Source organism: Phalacrocorax carbo, chromosome 2 (assembly GCF_963921805.1).
Source record: "Phalacrocorax carbo chromosome 2, bPhaCar2.1, whole genome shotgun sequence".
Lineage (NCBI taxonomy): Eukaryota > Metazoa > Chordata > Aves > Suliformes > Phalacrocoracidae > Phalacrocorax > Phalacrocorax carbo.
The window spans coordinates 126,046,811-126,067,573 of NC_087514.1; the positions used below are offsets into that span (position 1 = coordinate 126,046,811).

A 20,763-nucleotide genomic window follows, 5' to 3' on the forward strand; every position below is an offset into this window, starting at 1 on the left:
AAACTTTGGGAATTGGTATTTAATTTATGGGATATCTCTGAGCATTTATATGGCCAGAATGCTGCATGATTTGGTCTTCTCAAGCTATTTCTGTATTTATAAAATGAAGAAACAACCTGAAAAAGTATTTTTACATTAATCTGGCTATACAAGTTACTTCACAAATAATTAAACAAAACCAATAAGCCCTTTAAGAAAAATAAACCAAGACAAGACTTTCCCAGGAGTGGCTGTATGTCATCACTGTTTTTCTCTACTCAGTTTAAAGCAGATAAAATAGATAGAGATTTTCCCATTTTTGGGGCGGCCCATACTCTTGATATTTCTCCTGCAACAATAAATTTCCTGTGACTGTACCACCACACCGTGCAAGTTCAGAAGCACTGAAATCACATTTCTTCCTGACTTAGGACAGATGAACACGACTTTTTATTAAAGCCAGTTAATAACCAGCTTTGTAGTTGGCTGAAAATGGTGCCATATGAATGGAACAATGTGAATCTTGGCTTCCCCAGTACAGTCGTAATCTGACTGTGGCGTTTGCATTAATAATCACCGAAATTCCTGGGACTAGATGTCAGGTCTTCCACAAAGCAGAGTAAATCCCGACTTCTTTCTTTGTTTGTTGACAATAAGAGTTTATGATAGGTTGGTTTAACCAAAAATCAATTGATTTGCTTTCTGCCAACATTACTGAATACTACTGGATAATATCTAATGAAAAAATCTTTTGCCACTTTCAGGAAGAGCCCTGATTTGAATTTTAAGTTTGCACCTGCTGAATTAGTAAGGCAAGTTATCACTGTGACCAAGGTGGACTAAATCCCTGTAGTCTCAGTCCTGCAAACACTTACTGCATATGCTTACCTTTAATACCTTAATATACCCAGAAGAGGTAACTGAGACCTGGGCTTTGCTCTTTTTACATATATGAGTGTCAAAGAAGCATAAGTGATCTAAGATCCATTTTAAAACTTTCAGACTAGAAAGTATATCACCCTTAACTCCTCAGCCAAGGAGAAGAACTATATAGGGGATTACTGGAAGGATTTTGTTCTGCACAAACAGGAGGCTAACAGACTATGGGTATTTAAGAGTGCAAAGATGTTCATGGCTGGAATGAGGTTCAAGAACCACTGCAGGGTAAATGGAGAACCTGGGCAATGGGAAAGGGCAAAATTTCTCTCAGCAAAAAATCTAGGGCGTAGCCACAGGGAAACTTTGTCATAGTGTAACGTAGCTCAGGGATGAGCCTGACAGCACTGGTGTGAATTCCCACACCCTCCCTGGATGCGACACCACTGTGTGAAAAAACACTTTCACAGACCCATGAAGAAATGGAGACTAAGGGTTGAACTTGAAAGGAATCCTTGGAGCAAAATTCGATGAATGTGCTGGTTTTCATGCTGTTGGAAAAAGTAGGGTTTGGCCTCTGAGGCATCTGGCTGTGATGGGTTGCAAGAACATCATGGCATTATCATCTGGAACGCAGTAAGTGCTTAATGAGGTTTAGTGTGTATTTAAAGTGCTGCTGCTAAGTCCTTTATAAAACCTTATGTGAGTCAGTGAAAAGTGATGTGCTGTAGTAAAGGTTTACCCAGTTCAAATCTGAAAGTCTTTTATGTGTGTGATGAATGTTTCTGTGAAAGCGTGTCTTTCACACCGAGAGCTGTAAATCAATTTCCTTGATATACTGAAAGGGTACTGAGGATCATATAATCATCCCCAGTCCTGGATGATAGATTACAATATTTGGTTTCCTAGAGTGGGTTTCCATCTATACCTCCTTTTGGGAGCAAGGAAGTATTTCAACGACATACACCTTTGGAAGGATTTGGAAGATAGAGACTCTTCCTCTCACCTCCTCCCAGCACAGGAGAGTGTCTACTTTCTACTTTGTGGGGTGCGGGATCAGTGAGAGGAGTCTTGAGAAGGAAGTGGGGAAATCTGTTGAAGTCCAGTAATGCAGAGAACTTGGCTGTTTATTTATCCATCTGCTCAAGCTGTTGTCTTTGCAGTGTTTCGTTTGGCAGTTGGGGAAAGAGTGGAGGTGATGGCCTGCAAGATGTCTGATGTCTACATAGCTTTTGTTGTAGGTCTGTAAATTCCCACCAGGAGAGTGACCTGTGAATCAACTGTCATCTCAGGGTGCTTCCCTCAAGTCTGTGCCTCCATCCATCAGTGTCTGCCTGTGCAAAGCAGGACTGCTGAAGCAAAGAGAGGTCCCTGCCTGCCATAGCATGAGCAGGACCAGCTGCACCCACAGTCAGCTGCTGAGCTGACGCTACTAGAAGGTGTTCTCGGTAATAATGGTAATAACAGTGGTCTATGCAGTTTGGCTATACATTCTGTTGGTTATAACAATACTGAATAAAAGAACAAACCCACAGTTTGGCAAAGCCACTTTCTTGTTTGAGACACCGAGCTGAAGAAACAGAAAAACAGTTATTGCCAGAGAGGCCCAGTTATTCCACACCCCCGTCAGAGGGTCTGGAGGTGTGTTGTCGTTACAAGTAGTTATTTATGAGGACTTTAATAAGGACTCTTCAACAGGTGTTTGGAGAGCTAGCTTATTTTAGTAGTTCCTGTGAAGCTGTAAAACCATCAGGAGGCAGAACAGCTTTGTTTGGGTAGCCGGGACAGCTGGTGAGGAGGGAAATTTTAACTTCAGATCAGAGCCACCCAACCAGCGGCAGACTGGCCAATTTGATGCAGCGCACTGCATTTGAGCTGGCGGACATAAGGATAGCGTGTGAACTCCAGAAATGCAAATGGTCTCTTTCTGCACCTGGATGAAGGCGGGTGGCTTCAGGCCCACACCATATCATCCCTGGGGGAGGAGGGAGCCGTCCAGCAGGCCCAGGGAGACAGATCTCTCAACACTTAATGAGTCACCATTACTATGCAGTTCATGGGACGGGCCATAAAATGGAGATTACAGGATAAATTAAAGCACCTTAATTAAAACAATTAAAAGATTGAATTCCCAACATGCACGAACCTTGGTTATAGTGTCCAAGTCCTACAAAATACCAAATATGAGGAAGTTTGCATTTACCTCCTAAACTAAGTAGCACATGACTGAGCACCATGCTTCTCAGCTGGGATGCACTACTTAAGGAGTATTGTGAAATCTCCATTAGTAGGGCCAAATATGTATTTATAAAACAACTGCTGTGTAAACTGTCTAATTAAGAGATAAAAAGGAATATTGGATCTCAAAATTCATAACGGTACTTTTCCCATGCTTCCATTTCTCATTACTGTCAAACTGTTTCTTATTTTCCATTTGTATATAGATGTGGTTTTAGTCTCAATGTTAGAAATTTGTTTCCATAACTAGTAAACCGCTCTAGCTTTTTTTTATTTTTGTTTTAGTCATAGAATGATTCATCAGTGAACCAGGGTTCATTTCAGAAATTCACTCCAAATGGGACTGTGTCCAAACGACAACAAAAACCAGGGGATCAGAATATAAAGCTATGCCAGAAATGTGTTGTCAGAACAACCTAGTGAAAGAAATTAAAATACACCCACAATACATTAATAACAATAACAGCACAACTCTGCAACTCTCTCTGCAACCTGGCAGGAGGTGTGTACTTGGGATCTCTCAGATCACCAGATACACCGTGCCCGGTTTGAGAGCTGGTGTGGCACCACCCGTGCACAGCTCCTTCCCTGCGGCGTGGGCAGGCACGGACACCCCAGCCCTCGGGGTGCCGGCGGCTGGAGAAGCCAGGACAAGGCAGGGCAATCGTGTGCCGTGCTCAGCAGCACTAAAAGCCGGGAGCCAGCTGTGGTGCTGGCTGCGATAGCCACGCGTGAGGAGCGCGGGGTGTCGTGCCGTGGCGCACACCCTCAGCTCACCAGAGAAGCTGCTGCAGCTCTGTTGGCCTAGAAATCTTTAAGGTCTCTAATTTACTGTTCCTTCTAGTCCCTGATTCTCACTTCTAGAAATCTGCCCTAGGACACCTCTATAACCTTAAGGTTATTTAAAGAAATTTTTTTATCCAATACTCTGATTAGTTCCATGTAAAATTGGAACACATTAGGAGTTACAGCATCAAAATTCATGTTCGAGGACAGTGCAAGAGTAATGAAAATACATTAAAAAAGCACCAAATTAAACAAGCATGGACCGAAGCTAAGGTTCAGAGATGTAGGTTACATGGAGAATGTCAATCAAGAGAACTAAAGTATGAAGAAAAGCTTCTGGATGATTTATAGGAAGACTGCAGCTGCTAAATCCCCCCTCACCTCACCATATGTAATCCTCATGTTATATCAGAATTCATGAAATTACCCTGCATTTAAATGTAGTTTTGAAAGCTGGGCGAGCTGGAGCTTGTCCCTAGCTTAAAAAGGTTGGATACGCTGCTCTACAATGCCTTGTCATCTTCTTTTGCAGCCACTTAATATGACTGTAAAAGGAAGAACATTTGTATCTCATGTCTGTTGTAGGGCTAATCAAATTTACAGCCCAATTCTAGGGAGTTAATGCTATTGGGGATTTGGATGAGCTGAGGTTTGGTCATTACAAAATTTCAGCTGTGTTTAATGCTAGTTATACTGCTTTATCATTCAGAAGACAGACTATAATTCTTCTTTAAAACTACTTTTCCACCAAATAAATGAAAATATATTGCTATACTGTATTTTTCTCTGCTTGTATTTTTACAGCTATTTCTATGTCAGCAAATAGCAATTTCAGCGCAGAATTCATCTCCTGGGCTTTTCAATGCTCTTTTAAAAATACAGCAAACATACTCTAGTGAAATAAAAAATGGAGATGGTGTGTTTAACAGCTTGATTTCAATGTGCCTTCTCCATCAGCCACATGATATGCAATGAAATTCCAATTGGTAGTGCCAACATGGTTAAAGAGACACACATTGGACTTAAAATGTACATTATGGGTGTTTGTATGCATTATATATATATTTTTATGAGCATTTATAAAGTAGAATTATATTTCTATTGCAGTACTTTACAGTTTTAACAGAGAACAACTGATGGAGCCAGTTATTGCACCATCTTAAGTCAGTTCTCAGAAAGATTTCTGGAGCACCTTAAAAACTAAAAAACCCCACAGCCTTATAAAAATCTCACAGTTTCTTCAGCCAAATATTTACAATGTACTTTTTTTTTTCAGTCCAGGTTTAGATTCAGCTCTGTGTTGGGGAATTTGGAAGAGCTGGCCTCCAGCTGAAGAAGGAGAATTAACCTGGAAGAATTTCCAAAAATTAGATGGACCTTGAAAGGTCTTATTCTGTCTCCTGAGCTATAAATGACTCCTTTCTCACAGCTCTGAGAGGCATCCCATTGAGAAGCTCTATGGAACAACCGGTTCTGAAACATCAGTCACTAAAAATTAAATCTGCTTTCCTTTCTTTGGACAGGCTGTGTGGAATGCAGAAGAAAATAAACAAGTAATTTTTTAGTTATTTTGACTTCAGTTACACATTTAGAAGAGTTTTTGGTTAATGGGTTTCAACCTTTTTTTTTAGCCCTGCCTCTCTTTCCAAATATACTGCTGTATTGCTTTTTGAATTAAAAAATTGGGAGTGCTTAGGTTTTTTGATTTTTTTTTTAAGGAAAAGTCCAGGTGGTCTGTATGTTGTCTATAGGATAGCTGCCTTGGAGTCATCTTTATACAGCAGCCTAGGCAGGACTGGTTACCCCAAAATTAAACGTCCCCAGAATAAAAGTTCATATTTTCAACAGCTACGTTTTGTTTGGTAATTTCAGTGCAAATAGCAGTGCAGGACATTATATATTCCCACACTGGCTTGCAGTGAAAGCCAAGTTTTCTGAATTCAGTTTTTGTGGTTTTTAATATCGTACCAACCTTTAAGAAATAGGTCCCAAAAGACACACTAAAAAAAAAAATTAAGACTGGGGGAAAAAGCAGAAACTAATAATTCACTGAAACATCGGTTTTCTTAACAGCAAATGCTGACAGCTTGACGCACACCAAAAACATCCTTAAACTTAATTTAAAAAAATTATTTTGTTTCTAATTATATTTTATTACATTGTTTTCAGTGGCATCCGGGCCAGTGTTACAAGAAGACTGGTCAGTGAAAAACTGCAGACAAAAGCATTGTCAGACATGCTATACCAAATATGTCATTGAACAATTTAATACTCCGAGAGGAAGGGATTAAGAGAAGATGAATTGTTTGTGAGTAATTTTATTTATAGTGTCACTTTGCCTCTGGAAGTTTCCATAGTTTGCCACATGTCACCTGTTTTAAACTTAATGAACTCCTAGAAGACCATGTCAAGGATACTGTGAGCCTTGATGTGGAAAATGAGGTATGTGAAATGCATCATGGTATCCTTCAGTGATCATACAGCAGCAGTGTTGCTCTCTTTTGCTATCATTAATAATAATGCGCAGACTAAGTAATTCTTTGGAGGCAGAGGCAGGTGAAGTGGCACACTGAATTACTCTACTAACCTTTCACCTTTGAAGAGAGTGCTCAAAATCAGGGCACAAGTGAAAACGAGTGCAGCGCAGCACTAATCCCTGTTTGTGCGGCAATAAAACTAGCCTCGCGGTTGGAAGTCTGATCAACACACGCGTACGAACTGGAAAAACAGAGCGATTCAGGTCAGAACAAAGGGTGGTAGCAGGGCTCTGAATTACTTTACACAAGCTGAACTACCAGTTTATTTCTGACTATCCATATAGAATGTATTTAGCCATCTATGAGGCTCTTCGAAAACTGTACAGAAAAATGATAAAATGATCAAATAAGGTTGTATAAAAAAAGAGAGAACAAATAAAAATAATTGTTTCAGTAAAGAAAAAAGGTAATCCTTAGAGAAGAAAGGAACAAATTCTAGAAAGGTCTAGCAAAGAAGTTGGTGAAGTGAATATCCATTTGAGCAGTTACAGTTTATAGCAGAAATCATATGATATGGAGTACAATGAACTCTCTCCTGAACTTGTTTCAGAAACTAGTTTTGCAGATTTTGTTTGCCACACCTTAATAGAAAAATTCTATGTGTGTGCTAAAACATCAAAATATGCCTGCTGAAATTGCCTTATGGCTCATGTATCTCATTAGGCTGGCTACTATGGTTGACATGGGTTGGACAAAGTGGACAACCATATGACCTTAAAGTGCTGTTTCCACCAAAGTAAAATAACAAGGGATGCAGTAAGATAGCCTTTGACATAGCAGTCTTAGATACAAGGTGATTGAATGTGTCGGAGTCAGAAGAAACAAAGGCTAACTTTGTTATGTCACTTCTCAGTTTGACATAAAACCCAGGACTGTCTTTCCAGGTATAGCACGGGAAATAAGGAAATACAGGGTAGATGCCTAAGAACTTGAGACACAGTCTTAGAAACGGATCTGAATGTTTACACTAACCTCATCTGCATCTAGAGAAGTAAGCAAAAACTGTCGTAGATACTGTAGCTTGGAGACTGTGTAATTTTAAAGCCTAAATTTTTTGCCCGCATGATGGGAAAGCCGACCTAGTGGTCACTGTGCTAACGCAGGGCTAAAGGAGACTTAGAGTTTTGCACCAGGCTTCCTATGAAGTTGTGTTCACCAGTACGTCCCATAGCCCTGGTCACTCAATCATCCAGCCCTTGCTACTTCTCTAAAAGTCTTCACTTAAAGTCTTTTTTCTGGGAGAAATCAGAGCAGGTGCAGGAGGAGAAAGAGAGGGTGAGATAAATCATGGAAGCCCCTGAGGTCTCATTCTGTTGTACAGCCAAGGTGTAGCCAGGGTGCCTGTCTGGGCAGGTAAGCACTGAAGCGGTCATGTCATACTGCTCACAAGGGGTGAAACTCTGGAGTGCTTCTTGATCTTCATGGTTTGCAGGTAGTCATGATGACTCCAAGAAAGTTAAGTGGTCTTACAGTGGTGCCTTATTTTCCCATCTGTAAAACTGGACTAATGCTTCTCCATCACCCAGGATATTCTGAGAATAAATATGCTAAAAATTGCAAGGTATCTGGATACTGTGGTAAATGTGGCTATATAGATGTGTATCATAAAGAGACTGATATCCATGGCTTGACTCTAAATTTTGAGCCCTGTAGAGTTGTCAGAAACGCATTTGTCTTCTGTTAGTTCATACAATGATTGAAGTTACATGAAAATTAAGGCATGTGTGACTTGATTCCAATGTCCGAACTGTTGTCTGGAGAAAAATGTTACCTATCTTCGAAAATAAAAGAGCTCTGCAAACCCAGTTTAGAAAACATCCATTTACTAAAACACCCATTTTGGATACATGGAAGGAGAAATTCATTCCTCTCTCTAGACTTGCATTTGATTGCTGTCAGGCCACCTACCAGAGATCTGTGTGAAATATGAGGCTGCCTAAGAAAAAGATGTTTCAGAAATAAGGAGTATTATCTGGCCCAATTTTATTAACATGGCTCTTAAAGGAAAGCGTTGGCAGTGATTCATCTCTGTATCTTGCCAAGGGAAATCATTCTTGTTTAAAGAGTAGGGTTTTTTTTCAGTGTTCAGTTTTTAGCCGGATTTCTATAAACTTCACTGGCTGACTGGGAGTTAGCTGAGGCAGTCATGGATCAGCAAAGCACAGTGTACTGATCTTGAAGAGTTGTCTTTAATTAAGGAAGAACATGCACCTATTAGAAGTGCCAGCATCTGGAACAATTAAAGTTCTGAAATAACACACTTCACTTTGATGCTTGGATGAGTCTCAAAATTAAAAGCACAGATACATTAGCAATGTATCTGTTCATAATAATGAACTTAATTGAGAAACAGTCATTATTATTAGAAAAAAAAATAAAAAGGTGTTAGTAAATAAGAACTTGATATGAAAGACATTACATGCCACATGGCTTGACAAAATTTGCAGAAAAAGTTACAGCAATATGCATTTACCTTGTGGAAGATGACTGTGAGTAGATAATAAGGAAATCACAGCACTTGGATCTCAAAATGCTGTCAAGCAACCAAAATGCTAAGATCCATAATGTAACTGGCATGTATCCATAGGGCCATAACTATATTTTCAGAAAAACACTGTGGATATTTTTTTTTTTTCCTGAAGATTTACTAAGGGAGGGATAGCTGTTCTATAGGAATACCAATGTGTTTAGCATTTCTTTCATTTAAAGAAAACCAAACCAGTTTTCTTCTGGATTTGTCTCTTCTCACTTCCCTCTAATCACCATCTCCAGGCAAAGGAGACCTATGAGTCTTACACATCCCGAACGAACAGTTTAATCCCAAAACAACTGGATGTAAAGGCATTCCCTGTGATCATGCTTTGTGCAGTGTTAGACATCCTACAATCACACGTACCAAAGGTAGGTTACTCTGCAAGAAAACCAGGAGGCCCAACAGGATCCACTTAGCATGTGGATTCCCAGGGGAGAGGGAAGGGAGGAAGTGTTACTGCATGGTCTGGTATTTGGTGGCATTTAGACACAGAAGAAAACGAGTCCTAAAGGCATCTTCACTTTTAGGCAAAGGGTTTGAACATGAGCAATATGAAAATCTTCAACTTAAACATATCAGAATCATTTTAAGTCAGATACAGGAGTCATCTGCATCCTGCTCTTGAATCTATCTCTTTGTTCCTTTACTGCAATTAATCCTTGGAATAACTAGAAAAGTCTACATACATTATGAATGCTGCTTATTTTGGTTTAATCAGATTTTCTCCTTGTCCTATTAAATCTCATTATTAACTTGATGCTTTTAAATCCGAAACTATTATTAGGAATCCCATACAAAATGTCAAAAGAATACAAGAGGCTTTTATTTACACAGGGGGGGTGGTGGTGGAAGAATTTTATCCCTACTAAAGGCCTCTTTTTCATAGGCCAGGGCCTGAAATCCCTTGGCAAGTTGAACATCCCTTGGAACAGGAATAGGAACTAGGTATGCCTTGCATTAACACACCTCTTACTATTACCCAGTCATAACTTAAAATATATATAGTCAGGCCTCTCCATTCCTCCTCTGTACTTTCCTTTCTCCCAGGGAACATAAGGAAGGGAGTAGCAGGCTGTGTCTGGCTCAGATGTGTCTAAGTTCATATCTGCATCAAGAGTCAGGGAAGGAAAATGCCTGGAAGCTAATTTGTTTGGGATTTTTGTTGGTATGGCCCAGATGCTCTCTTTGATGGGGCTGGCTTCTTGGGGCTTTCCTGGACTGCAGGCACGGATCGTTTGAGCCTGGTTGTGTGATCTCATGTTGGGACTGTGCCTCAAGTTGCCATCTGCATCTGTGGTCCATACTATTCTGGATGAGGCATCCCAAAATGTTATTGCACTTTAACTGTAGGAAACAGGTGCCATCTGAGCAGAGTATGGGACAGGGACCTCTGGAGTCAGTCTCACTGCTGACGTGTACACTTGGCAGGTTTCTGACAGTTCAGAGTGGTGAAGTCTGATCCCTTGAGTGCTACAGACTTTGCAGCAATACTGCCCTACCAAAAGAGGCATCCAAGGAAGACACTTGTACCAGCACACAGTGGCTCAAGAAAGTATGAAAACCAGAGTGCCACCCTGCCCTGAAGGTCGGTACAGGCCAGTTACGGCAATATTTCTGGAAGCTGATCACTGAGGTGACATGGGATATCATATGAAGGGAGCAGAGCGGTGTGAGCTCTGGCAATGACTGAGGATTCAGCAGATGAGTGAGAAAATAACCTCATTTTAGTAAGCAAATGGACTATCCACTTCTAAATTAACTTCAGAACATGAATATAATTAGGCTTAATTACGAGCAGGTTCTAATAGGACTAGAAGGGAAAACAGGTTAAACAAAATCATTAGAATTCATCATGTAGGCAGGTTTAGCTCCTGGATTAGTTGCAATGAAGTTACATGGCAATGCTGAATAAAGACTGAATTTATGATATTTACAGTGATAGTTTCATATTTAGTAACAGGTAAAATAACTTTATTTGGAAATCCTATCTTTCCTGCATGAGGGGTCACATTGCCTCCATTGTCATGTTTGACTAAATGATAATCACTTTGTCAAATGATTTCAGGCATTGGCATAAAAAGTCGTAAGATTGAGCCATAGAAAAAAGCTATACAAGGTAGAGATGGAAAAGACACGGAAGGTCACAAAGGCATCCCTTCTGCTGGTATAACATTGTGACTTACTGTAACTTCTACTTTCATGCCATTTTATCCAATCGGTACTATAAAGACCCAAGCAATGAGGATTCCAGCCCTTGAGAATTTTCTGAAATCTAATTAATCTTAAAGTTGCAAATGCTCCACTTCATAGAAGGGCCTTTTTCTAAGATGGAAAATTCTACCAACAATTTACTAATCAGAGTGCTATTTCTGTATCCCATATGAATGTGAAATCTTACAGTACAGCCCGTCCTTAAATTTGGGACAATTACACCATATATTTTGCTATTTAAGTAACTGTCTGCTACTCCAGTCAATGCACCTGAACTTAATTTGCTGTGAAAATAGGGATTCTGAAACACACACTGCATATAATTTGTTTTATTTGTTGCCTTTGATAGATCTGCAAAACTGTAAAAAACAAACAACCATTTCTTCCTCCCCTGCTGAATAATGTAGAAAATTAGCCATGCAAAATAAAAGAGACATGTCTTGCAGTAGTGTAAATCATCTCTGAAGGTAGAACCTGAACAACTCAGGAATACTAATTTCTGAAATCTTACTCAAGAAAGTGAGAGACTAAATGATTTAATAGCTAACATACTTATATCCAGGATTATAAATTTTGCTTTTCAGGACTGACTCTACATTCTTGTTGGGAATCTGTTAGAGAGCCAAATGTAGCAGGCTTCTTTTCAGGAGCTTAAAGAATGTGGAGCAGTGTGATTTCTATGATGAAACAAGAATAACTGTATTTTAAGACCAGGAAGAAGCAGCCTTAAAAATAGTTGTGCTAATCAGGGTCCTGAAGGTAGTTCATAGGCAGTTAGTTAGAAACATATGGCATGAAATTTCAAAATCTGTCCTTGCCTTCATGTTAAAAAAGGTACAGGGGGGGAAAAAAAACCCCCAACACCACTTAGTAAAATGGAACAAAGTCTAAATGAAAAATCTAGGGTACAAAAATTGAGCGGGACTGATGCCAGTTTATTCCAGCTGAGATTTAAGCTATTTGTACTAACTGGGAATAATGAATATTAGATTATTATGATATTAGAGAATTAAGTGTAGGAATACATGTAAATGTGATGTCAAAATTTATTGATTTTCTAGTTTTAATGATTTTTCCCTTAAATATACACAGTTCTATTAGTGAGAAAATACATCCAGTAGAATTGGTTAAGCCCAAAAGTGTTGTATCTACTTTGTTCAAAAGATTCCAATGTAATCAAGGACATGTCTATATTGGCTAGACAAAACCTGCATGAAACAAAATAAATACACGTAATGACTGTAAATGATTGGAGTGTGTTTTGAAAGTAAAAGGCAGTTTACTTTGTGTCTTGGAATTCATTCAAATTAAGCTAGGACTCTATTTTATATATGAGAGATAACTAATAGCTTTATTTAAATACTTCACTTTGTTAGACATTTAACATTGATGACTTATTTTGGTCTTGGTTCACACAAAGATTTATTATGTGTATGTGTTAAATTACCTGTCTTCTCTCTGAGGTAATGGGCATCGGAAACCTCCACTGGTACTATTTTAAATTACACTTGTTTATTGGAAGGAAAATGAATTGTAACCTTTTGTATTTGTAGCATCCATCATTCATGCATTTTCTCAAGTACTTTTAATGACAGTTAAAGTAAAGCTCAGAAGCAGTGTGTTCCTTGAGCAAAAGTGAACAAACTTTTAAAAGCCCTATATGAATATTTATCATAGAGTTTTTATAAGCTTTATGTAAAAAAAAACCCCAAAATCAAAATTCCAGGTGTATTTTTTCCAGCTTTCCTTCCATTTTGTGGTTAGACTGAATTTTGTGTGTTCTAGAAGCCCCTTTTGAGGAATAATAAAGATTAGGGACAGTTAAGGGCAGTGGCAAGACTCTTTCCTCTCATGAGTGCCAATTACATCCCTTTATTTCTTGATACAGATGTAAAAAGCCTCTTTACTGATTTGGATTTTACTCAATCTCTGATTTAATCAAATGTCATTTAATAAACTGTTGGTTGGGTATTGTTATGTCTGAAGTTCAATTTTTCACACCTTGTCTTAAATAAAAACAAAACAGAAGTAGAAAGCTTATTGAAAAGGACAAGAAATCATTAGCAGCATGGTCAAACCTTTCCCATTTAAGGAATGGTTGAAATCTAAGCTTATTTCTTCTTGAAAAAAAAGACAAAATAAAATGTGACAGGTAATTTTGTAAAGAAGATTATTAAAAAAGCCGTCTTGCTTATCTTTTCCATAGTAAGGAAAGAACACAAAGACCCAACACATTTAGCAAAAGTTAAAAGGAAGTAGATGCTTCATACACCGAATAGTTAAACACATCCAAGAATATAGTGCAGGAATATAAGAAGATAATTTAAGAAAATTTAAAAAGAATTAGAAAAAACTCTAGTCATGGCACCACCTAAGTTACCATTGCAAAGGCTGTTACTGGTCATGCTTCAACACATAATCTTATCACTAGCTGTGGTTAGGAGGGAATTTCCTTTCCCTTATATTACTGTATGAGTAAAGTGCTTTGAGGGAATTTTACACTTTTCACTGAACCACTGAGCAATGAGCAGTTGCAGACAACGTACCTGACTGAACCAAGTAGTACTGGTTTTCTGCTTAGGAATGACTATTCCTCCTTCTAGTCCTTATTCTTTGTAGAGTTACAGATATATCAGATAAAATAAGAATAGGGAAGTGTGTGTGTGGCTGGTATCTGGAGCTATAGCTAGTGATGGCATTATGCCTTGGATACCACAAAATCCAGATTGCAGATTTTATTTTTAAAAAGTAATCTGTACCATTCACTTTCTAAATTACATAAACCCACCAATATTCTTATGTAAATAACCCCAGACACTTTTCAGAGGAAAAATTATTCAAGCAGACTGTAGACTTCTGAAACCATAATGAGGGGTTTAAAACTATGTATTTCTAAACAACTTTACTTCTATAGTTGTGTTAAACTTTTTAATAATGTCTTGTGAGTTTTGAATACCCGAAATCTGAACACATGAAATGCTTCTATGCTCACGAACAACACTCTTCTACACATAAGGTGTTGTCAATGTGCAACTGAAAAGAGCAAAGATTTAGGCCAACATAAATAGAAATCCTGATCCAAGCCTCCTCCCCCTGCACACATAATTAGGAGATATTCCAAGACATATTTTCCTGAGAACTACTAAAGGGATGACAGTTCACAAATGTTTCTCCTGCTGTTAAAATAATCCCCACAGTCATGGGTTCATGTGGAGGGGACTTAGTCAACTGATAAGAACAAAATCTTGTAACATTTTCATCAGCTCTTTATGGCAAAGCAAATTAATTCTGTTTCGGTGCTTACCTATGCATAATTCCCATAATGTGCTGCTGCATAGCTTGCATTTACATATATTTAATTTCACGTTTACAAATCATGTCCGCAGAGTTTAACACATAGGTGTATGTGTCTGCAAATATGTGAAGACCAGCTGTATGTATGGCAGCTCTCTTCCTGGCAGTGCAGAGAGACTCCTAGTGAGACTTCGGATGCCTAAGCCCCATGGAAAGCACTGAAAACCCTGCTGGATGTCTGCCAGCATCTTTAGGTGCCTAAATGCCTTTAACATGTTGGTACTGTGTGTCCAGCTCAGAATATGAGAAAATGTGTTTCAAACTATAGAATAGCAATTACTATAGTATACATACTATAGTACGGTACAGATAGTATACAGTACCTTTTAAAAGGAATGGAAAGAGAAACTGCTGATAGACTATCAAGGATTTGTAAATATCAGCTGTAGAATAAACGATATGATCAGTCCAAATACGGACATATTACTTCAATAAATATAGAGTGGGTTTTGCAGAACTGGCAAGGGAACACACAGTATTTAAAGATAAATAAGTACTTTCAGGCAAGAAGAACTTTGTTGCAATTGACAGGATCGTTTTGCTCATACGGATGAGTTGATGGTGACGGGTTTTTCCCAAGGCAATCCTGTCCCTGATGTTGCCGTTCTGCACTCATTGAGAGCAGAACAAAACCCATCAGTTTTGTGCTACTTTTTCCTTTCGTGATCCTTTTGGACAACTTATTATGATGGCCTTTACGTAAAACAGCCAGCCACACGCACCCATCCACTCTGCTCCCAGTCCAGCAGCACCAATAAAGCAGAGCAAGCACACGCTACGTTTTGTATTTGCTACGCAAAAGCCTCCAGAGTGAGCTCATTTCATTTGGAGACGACCCAAGGCAGAGATTTTAAAAGGGACAGAAAGGTTATGTTGTAACTTAGAACAAATAAAAAAAAACATTACTACATGAATTGCCGCTCTAACTTCTGTTTACTGTCTCTTACTTGTTGCCGCGCTTGAGTGACATGGCATAAGAGTATTTTCCTGCTCCAGATACAAAGAGAGCATTTTCCATTGTGCTGAAACAGCCCAGAAACCTGCCTGTTTCCTGACAGAGCACAGTATACAGACTCTGAAGAAAAGGGAAAAACAGCTCCAAGCTAAAGAATATAAATAATCTCAGACAACAGAGCAATTTCATTGTTTACACGACCCTCTGCTGCTTACAAAAAGGATATATGGCCAAACGAGATTATTTTGTTGTATGTCTGATAGTACTGTGCTGTGACGTTGCACCTGGTAGCCTGTGGGTGCCGAGGAAGAATGGAAGTAGCAGGGGTTAGCCAGCCTCATAAATCTGGACGAATTAAATATTATTTTGACACCTTCTAAGTATTTCAGTAATTTTCCAGAATATTCATCACATTTGACAAGTCTGCTCAAATATGTTCTCGATTATTACTGAAGGAGTACTTATGATTTTCCTGTCTTCTACATGTCTTGACAAAAATGTTCTAAAAGGAAACAAAATTTCATTACAGCCCAGCACAGAATAGATTTTGGCACAGGAAAGACTAGGAGTCCTTTCTGATAAGCTGAACAAAGCTGTTAAGCTGGTAAATGGGAAGGAGAAAATCAGATTGGATTCTGAAGTGAAGTTTCTGATAGCAGCAAAATGTGCAGATTATGGCTTTAAGGAAAAAAATTACAAGAATGAGGAAAATGAGAAGTGGCTCGTCCCTTGAACTTGCTGTCATCCAGAGTTTCTAAATTCACTTCATAACTGGGGGTGAGGGGAAAAGAAGGAATGATAATTGGGAAGTCTAAAAAATTGCAGGAGGAACATCTGATGTGAACTGGCAGTGACAGAAAGCAGCCTTTGCTATGGAAAAGCACCAGATGAGGAGAAACATCATACATGCTTCCTCTTAGATCGAGATATACAGAAGAACAGACAGAAAAAAGATGCATCCAGTCTGCTGAGTGGAGAGGGGCACGGACCTGTTCTTCATTACCCAGGGCTGGGTAGCCTTTTTAAAGTTCGAACATGGAAGCCAAACAGCAGAGTTGTGACCACAAGTCAGCCAAATCCTCACTTGGAGCCAAATGCTCCAGCATGGAACAGATTTTATTTTTATAGCTATGTTACATTTTCCTTTATTAAGCTGCCTTAGATTTATTTTTAAACTTTTTTTTTTTTTTTGACAGGCTAGTGCTTTCAGATCTCACAGTAACGCTGAAAATAGATCTTTTTTATTGATGCAGTGGACATCTATTAGTGTATTACAATACATGCTTGTATGGCTGGAGCTTATCAGCTGAAAAAACAGCACTATTCCTGTGGAACCTAATGTGTCGACACATGGTCGCTTTGCAAATGGCCGTGGCAATTTTGGATGTTAATGCCCCTGCACCAGAGATGATCACTCAAATGCAGAGTCAGGAGAACGGAGTGTGTCAGAGGGTCTCCCGTTGAAGGCTGGCAGCCTTGCTCCACCTCCCAGTGGGAGACGGGTTTTCCTGAGAGGGTTCAAATGAACCTGCTTCCCTTTGCCTGGAGTGTGCAGAAGACAATTCCATGGGCGATGCAGTGGGCAGGAGCTCCTGGCACCGTGTCAATACTTTGTGGAAGTTGGTAGAGATTAAGGAATTGCTACAAACAAGCGTTTGGATGAAACTTAAATATCCCAAATACCAACACAAATTCAAAATGTGGAGGTGCTAAAAACTGTCTAAACATCAGATCTATCCACGTCGCACTTGCGCCTGTACACTGGGGCCTCCTGACAGGCGTGCAGGTATGCACCCTGGCTGGAGCGATTCCGACAGCGAGCTTCAGGGAAGGCTGCTGAAGGCAAACCTGCTGAGGGATGGGGCGGTGGCATTGCAGCAGGACACCAACTCCCCTCCGAAAGCATACACTGCTGGCTGAAAGGGAAATGGGCTGAGAAATCGAGACAGTACGCTAGTTCAGTTCTTCCCCTTGCATGTTGTCTGACTTAAATCTCCCCATCTACTCCTGTTTTGCAGAGGTCCTGGAAACAGGCAGCAGCAGTTCTAGCAGCGTTGTAGCAGGGCAAATACCATTTAGGCTTTTAGGGCTTTTATGCTTATGTTGAAAAGTCACTCTCCAAAGTGCTGTTTCAGATCCCATTGAGGATCAAAGATATGCATTAGATTATACCACTGAATCCTTTTCTGCAAAGTATGACAGAACTGGGATTTTATACTCTCAGCAGTAAGAGTGCAGAACCTTACAAACATTTATGAAAATAACAAGGGGAAAAAATAAGAAAAGGGAAGAAGAATATCATAGTAACTGCATCCCATCTCTAAAGTTTCCTAAATATTTAGCATCCTCATGCAGGTGCAGGTAAGAGCGTTAATATCTTTCTGGCAGAAAATTTAGGCAAACCTAAATCATGCCAAACCGCATGGATAACTTGTAATTGTAACAGAAAAACAACAATAACATGTTATTCAAAATTGCCAGTTATACCTACTCTCTGATGAGAGCAATTAAGTTTCTTCGGAAGATAAAGGGAAAACATAAGGATGATTCATATGAAAAGCTTGAAAGCATATCTCATGTCCCTTCATGAGACAAGTAAAGATCCCCATAATCTTAGGATCTTTTGTTTATCTATGCTTAGATAAATGTAAGTAATTAAAATGCACAGCCACATTACTTAATGTGGGTTAACAAAGTATGAAAGCATCTAGGAAATTCATGATTCATGGCAGTACTTGTAAAACACCAGCACATACACTTCTAAGCGAGGTACATTACATTTGAAAACCACAATATGCGTTGTGAAGTTTTTTAACATAAGCAGTCTACTTTTCAGACATGCTGAGCAACTGCGACTTCTATAAAAATTGATGGGGCTCACATCAAAGTAATGTAGCAGTACCTGTCCAACTCATTTACTCTCGTAAGTACCTTTACTGTGAGGACGTGTACACTTCAATCTCAAACTACGTTTACCGCAAACTTTACACATCACACTGCACAAACTGTCTCAGACTTTCTGCTGGGTTTAAAGGATAAAGAGAGACAAGCAGTTTTACACTGCTAATATAATATGTCACTGAAGTATCTGAGAGCAGAGTCAGACCAACTAACCTGGCCAGTGCTGACCGAGGTGAAGTGGCTACTGCTGTCAGTTGTTTGTGCATTTCCTTTGCCAGAGGTTAATGCCCTTTTCTAGCAAAGTTTTTTCTTTCTTTTGCTCTCTCTTCCTTCCTTTTCCTGTTTTTCCCTTTTTTTTTTCCTTTTCCTTTCTCCATCATTTCACTGAACTGGGGTAGAAAGCAGAAAAGCAGTGAAAATGACAGGTCTAAGAAAGAAAGAACCTTTGACAGCACCACCAGTGAGATAGAGACTTCCGATGGGGAGCAGCAAATATTTCAACCTGGATGATGGTGATGATGAGCGGGTTAGTCTGTCTAGCCATGCCTCATGCCCTGATGAACTCCACATGAGTCAGGCACATTGAGGAAGGGTGACTGCAGAGTGATGGAGGGACAGGAGGGGGTTGCAAGGACAAGTAGGGGAACAGAACGCCTCTCTTATGGAAAGAGGCTAATAGACACAGGTCTGGTTAGTGTGCAGCAAATAAAGACCAGGAGGAAAGAGGTTGGTTCTTCATTAACACATCAGGAGTGAAAAACAGGAAACTGCCGCTTAAGCTATAGGATGAGGGTTGCTTAAAAACAAGTGGGTATAAAATTCCCGTGAGTCAGTTCAGGCTAGCAATCAGGCAGCGGTTTCTAAAGAGCAAAGCAAGCACGGCTCTGTAGAGCCCCTCAGCAGTTTCTGTGGTTACAGCAGCCAGCCAAGTGTTCAGCCTAACCGGGCACGTTTGTAGGAAAGCAATGCTTTGGCTGTTCCCCATCTCAAGCTGCCCCTCTTATCCTGTCTGCACCACCGTGCACATCCCCATTGCAGGAGCTCGCAGCTGGGCACGGCCTGCCACACAGGGAACAGGGGCAGGACTGAAGCATTTGGTTTGGGAATGTCAATGGTACGACTGAGAGATAAAATCCCCACTGGGCGTGGAACTTGTGTGGGAAAAATGGTAAGGAGCGAGAGGCGGAGGATGACACCAGAAGTGCAGAGGCTGGTGTGAGGGAGATATTGCAGGTTTTGATCTGATGTCCTAACCAAGGCTTAGCTGCGTATTATTAAGCAGACACGATCCGATGTTAAGAGTGTTCAGACATTGGGGATAATCAGGCCAGCCAAGTTTAAACTCTGAATGTGTGAAAAAGTAGGCCACATGAAGAAAAAAGTTGCAGCACAGTCTTGTTGGTGTTTCAATTTATTTTCTCTGAAGCATTTGCAAATGAGAATTTTCCTGGGGCTCAGGAACCTTTGGCAGGGCTGAGGTGGCAATGACCAACTGAGAATGGTAAGCATTTCAACCCAGATCAGCATCACCAGCTCTCTAGATATAAAAATAATTAATTTGTTTTCGTACTTGAAGCTCAGTAAAAATACAAAACCTCAGGGGCCATTCATGCTTGAAAGCTCCTTTGGATTAAGGCAGTGTGGGAGTTTACACTCCTCGGGCTCTGCTTGAATACTTAAAGAACAGTTGACTTTTACTGCAAGTAAGAAAGTTTTTTGTAACTTGACTTAATACATTTTCAAAGAGGGGAGTGTCCACACATGGAGGTACTTTGAAATAACTGACTGCCCACATAGGCAAGCCCTAACAGCTAGCACAGAAAGTAAATATTTTCAGTGCTCAAGCACAGAGCCTACAAGCACTTACTCACACACTTGGTCTCATGCAGATGAATGTATCTACCAGGTTTTGTAGGGTTCATCATGCACATGCCAAATTATTTAGAGGACTGGGGCCATGCTTTGTAGAGAGATATGTGTGCTGTGCCCCAGCATACCACCTTAAAGAAAAATATGGATCCCCAGACTGAATGCTAGTGTATCCCACCATCTCTCCCATCTCTCTGATACCCTTCCAGTTGGCTCTCTCGCACTCCCAGATAATTCACACATGTTCACTCATACACAGACTCTACAGCACCCCTTCCCTCCATGAAAAAGTCAGCCAGCTGTTACAAAATTCAGACATTTCATTAACACAGTTTACTGGCTGATACTGCCAAGCAAAATAGAGACAATTAATAATAATCAGGACTGAAGGGTCTGAGACAGCTTATGAGTAAAGGATTGTATTAGTTGTTTAAAAAGGACAAACTTGCTCCTGCCTGGAGTGATAGGGAACAAAGGGCGGTGATGTATAACCGGGGAGGAAAGAGACTCTCTCCGTGGCTTTT

General features: G+C 39.8%; 1 protein-coding gene across 3 annotated transcripts in view; it reads right to left on the reverse strand.

Annotated features, from left to right (window-relative positions):
• Positions 1 to 20,763, reverse strand: part of UBE2E2 (ubiquitin conjugating enzyme E2 E2) — a 221,201-nt gene that overhangs the window by 1,226 nt on the left and 199,212 nt on the right. The window lies entirely within an intron of this gene.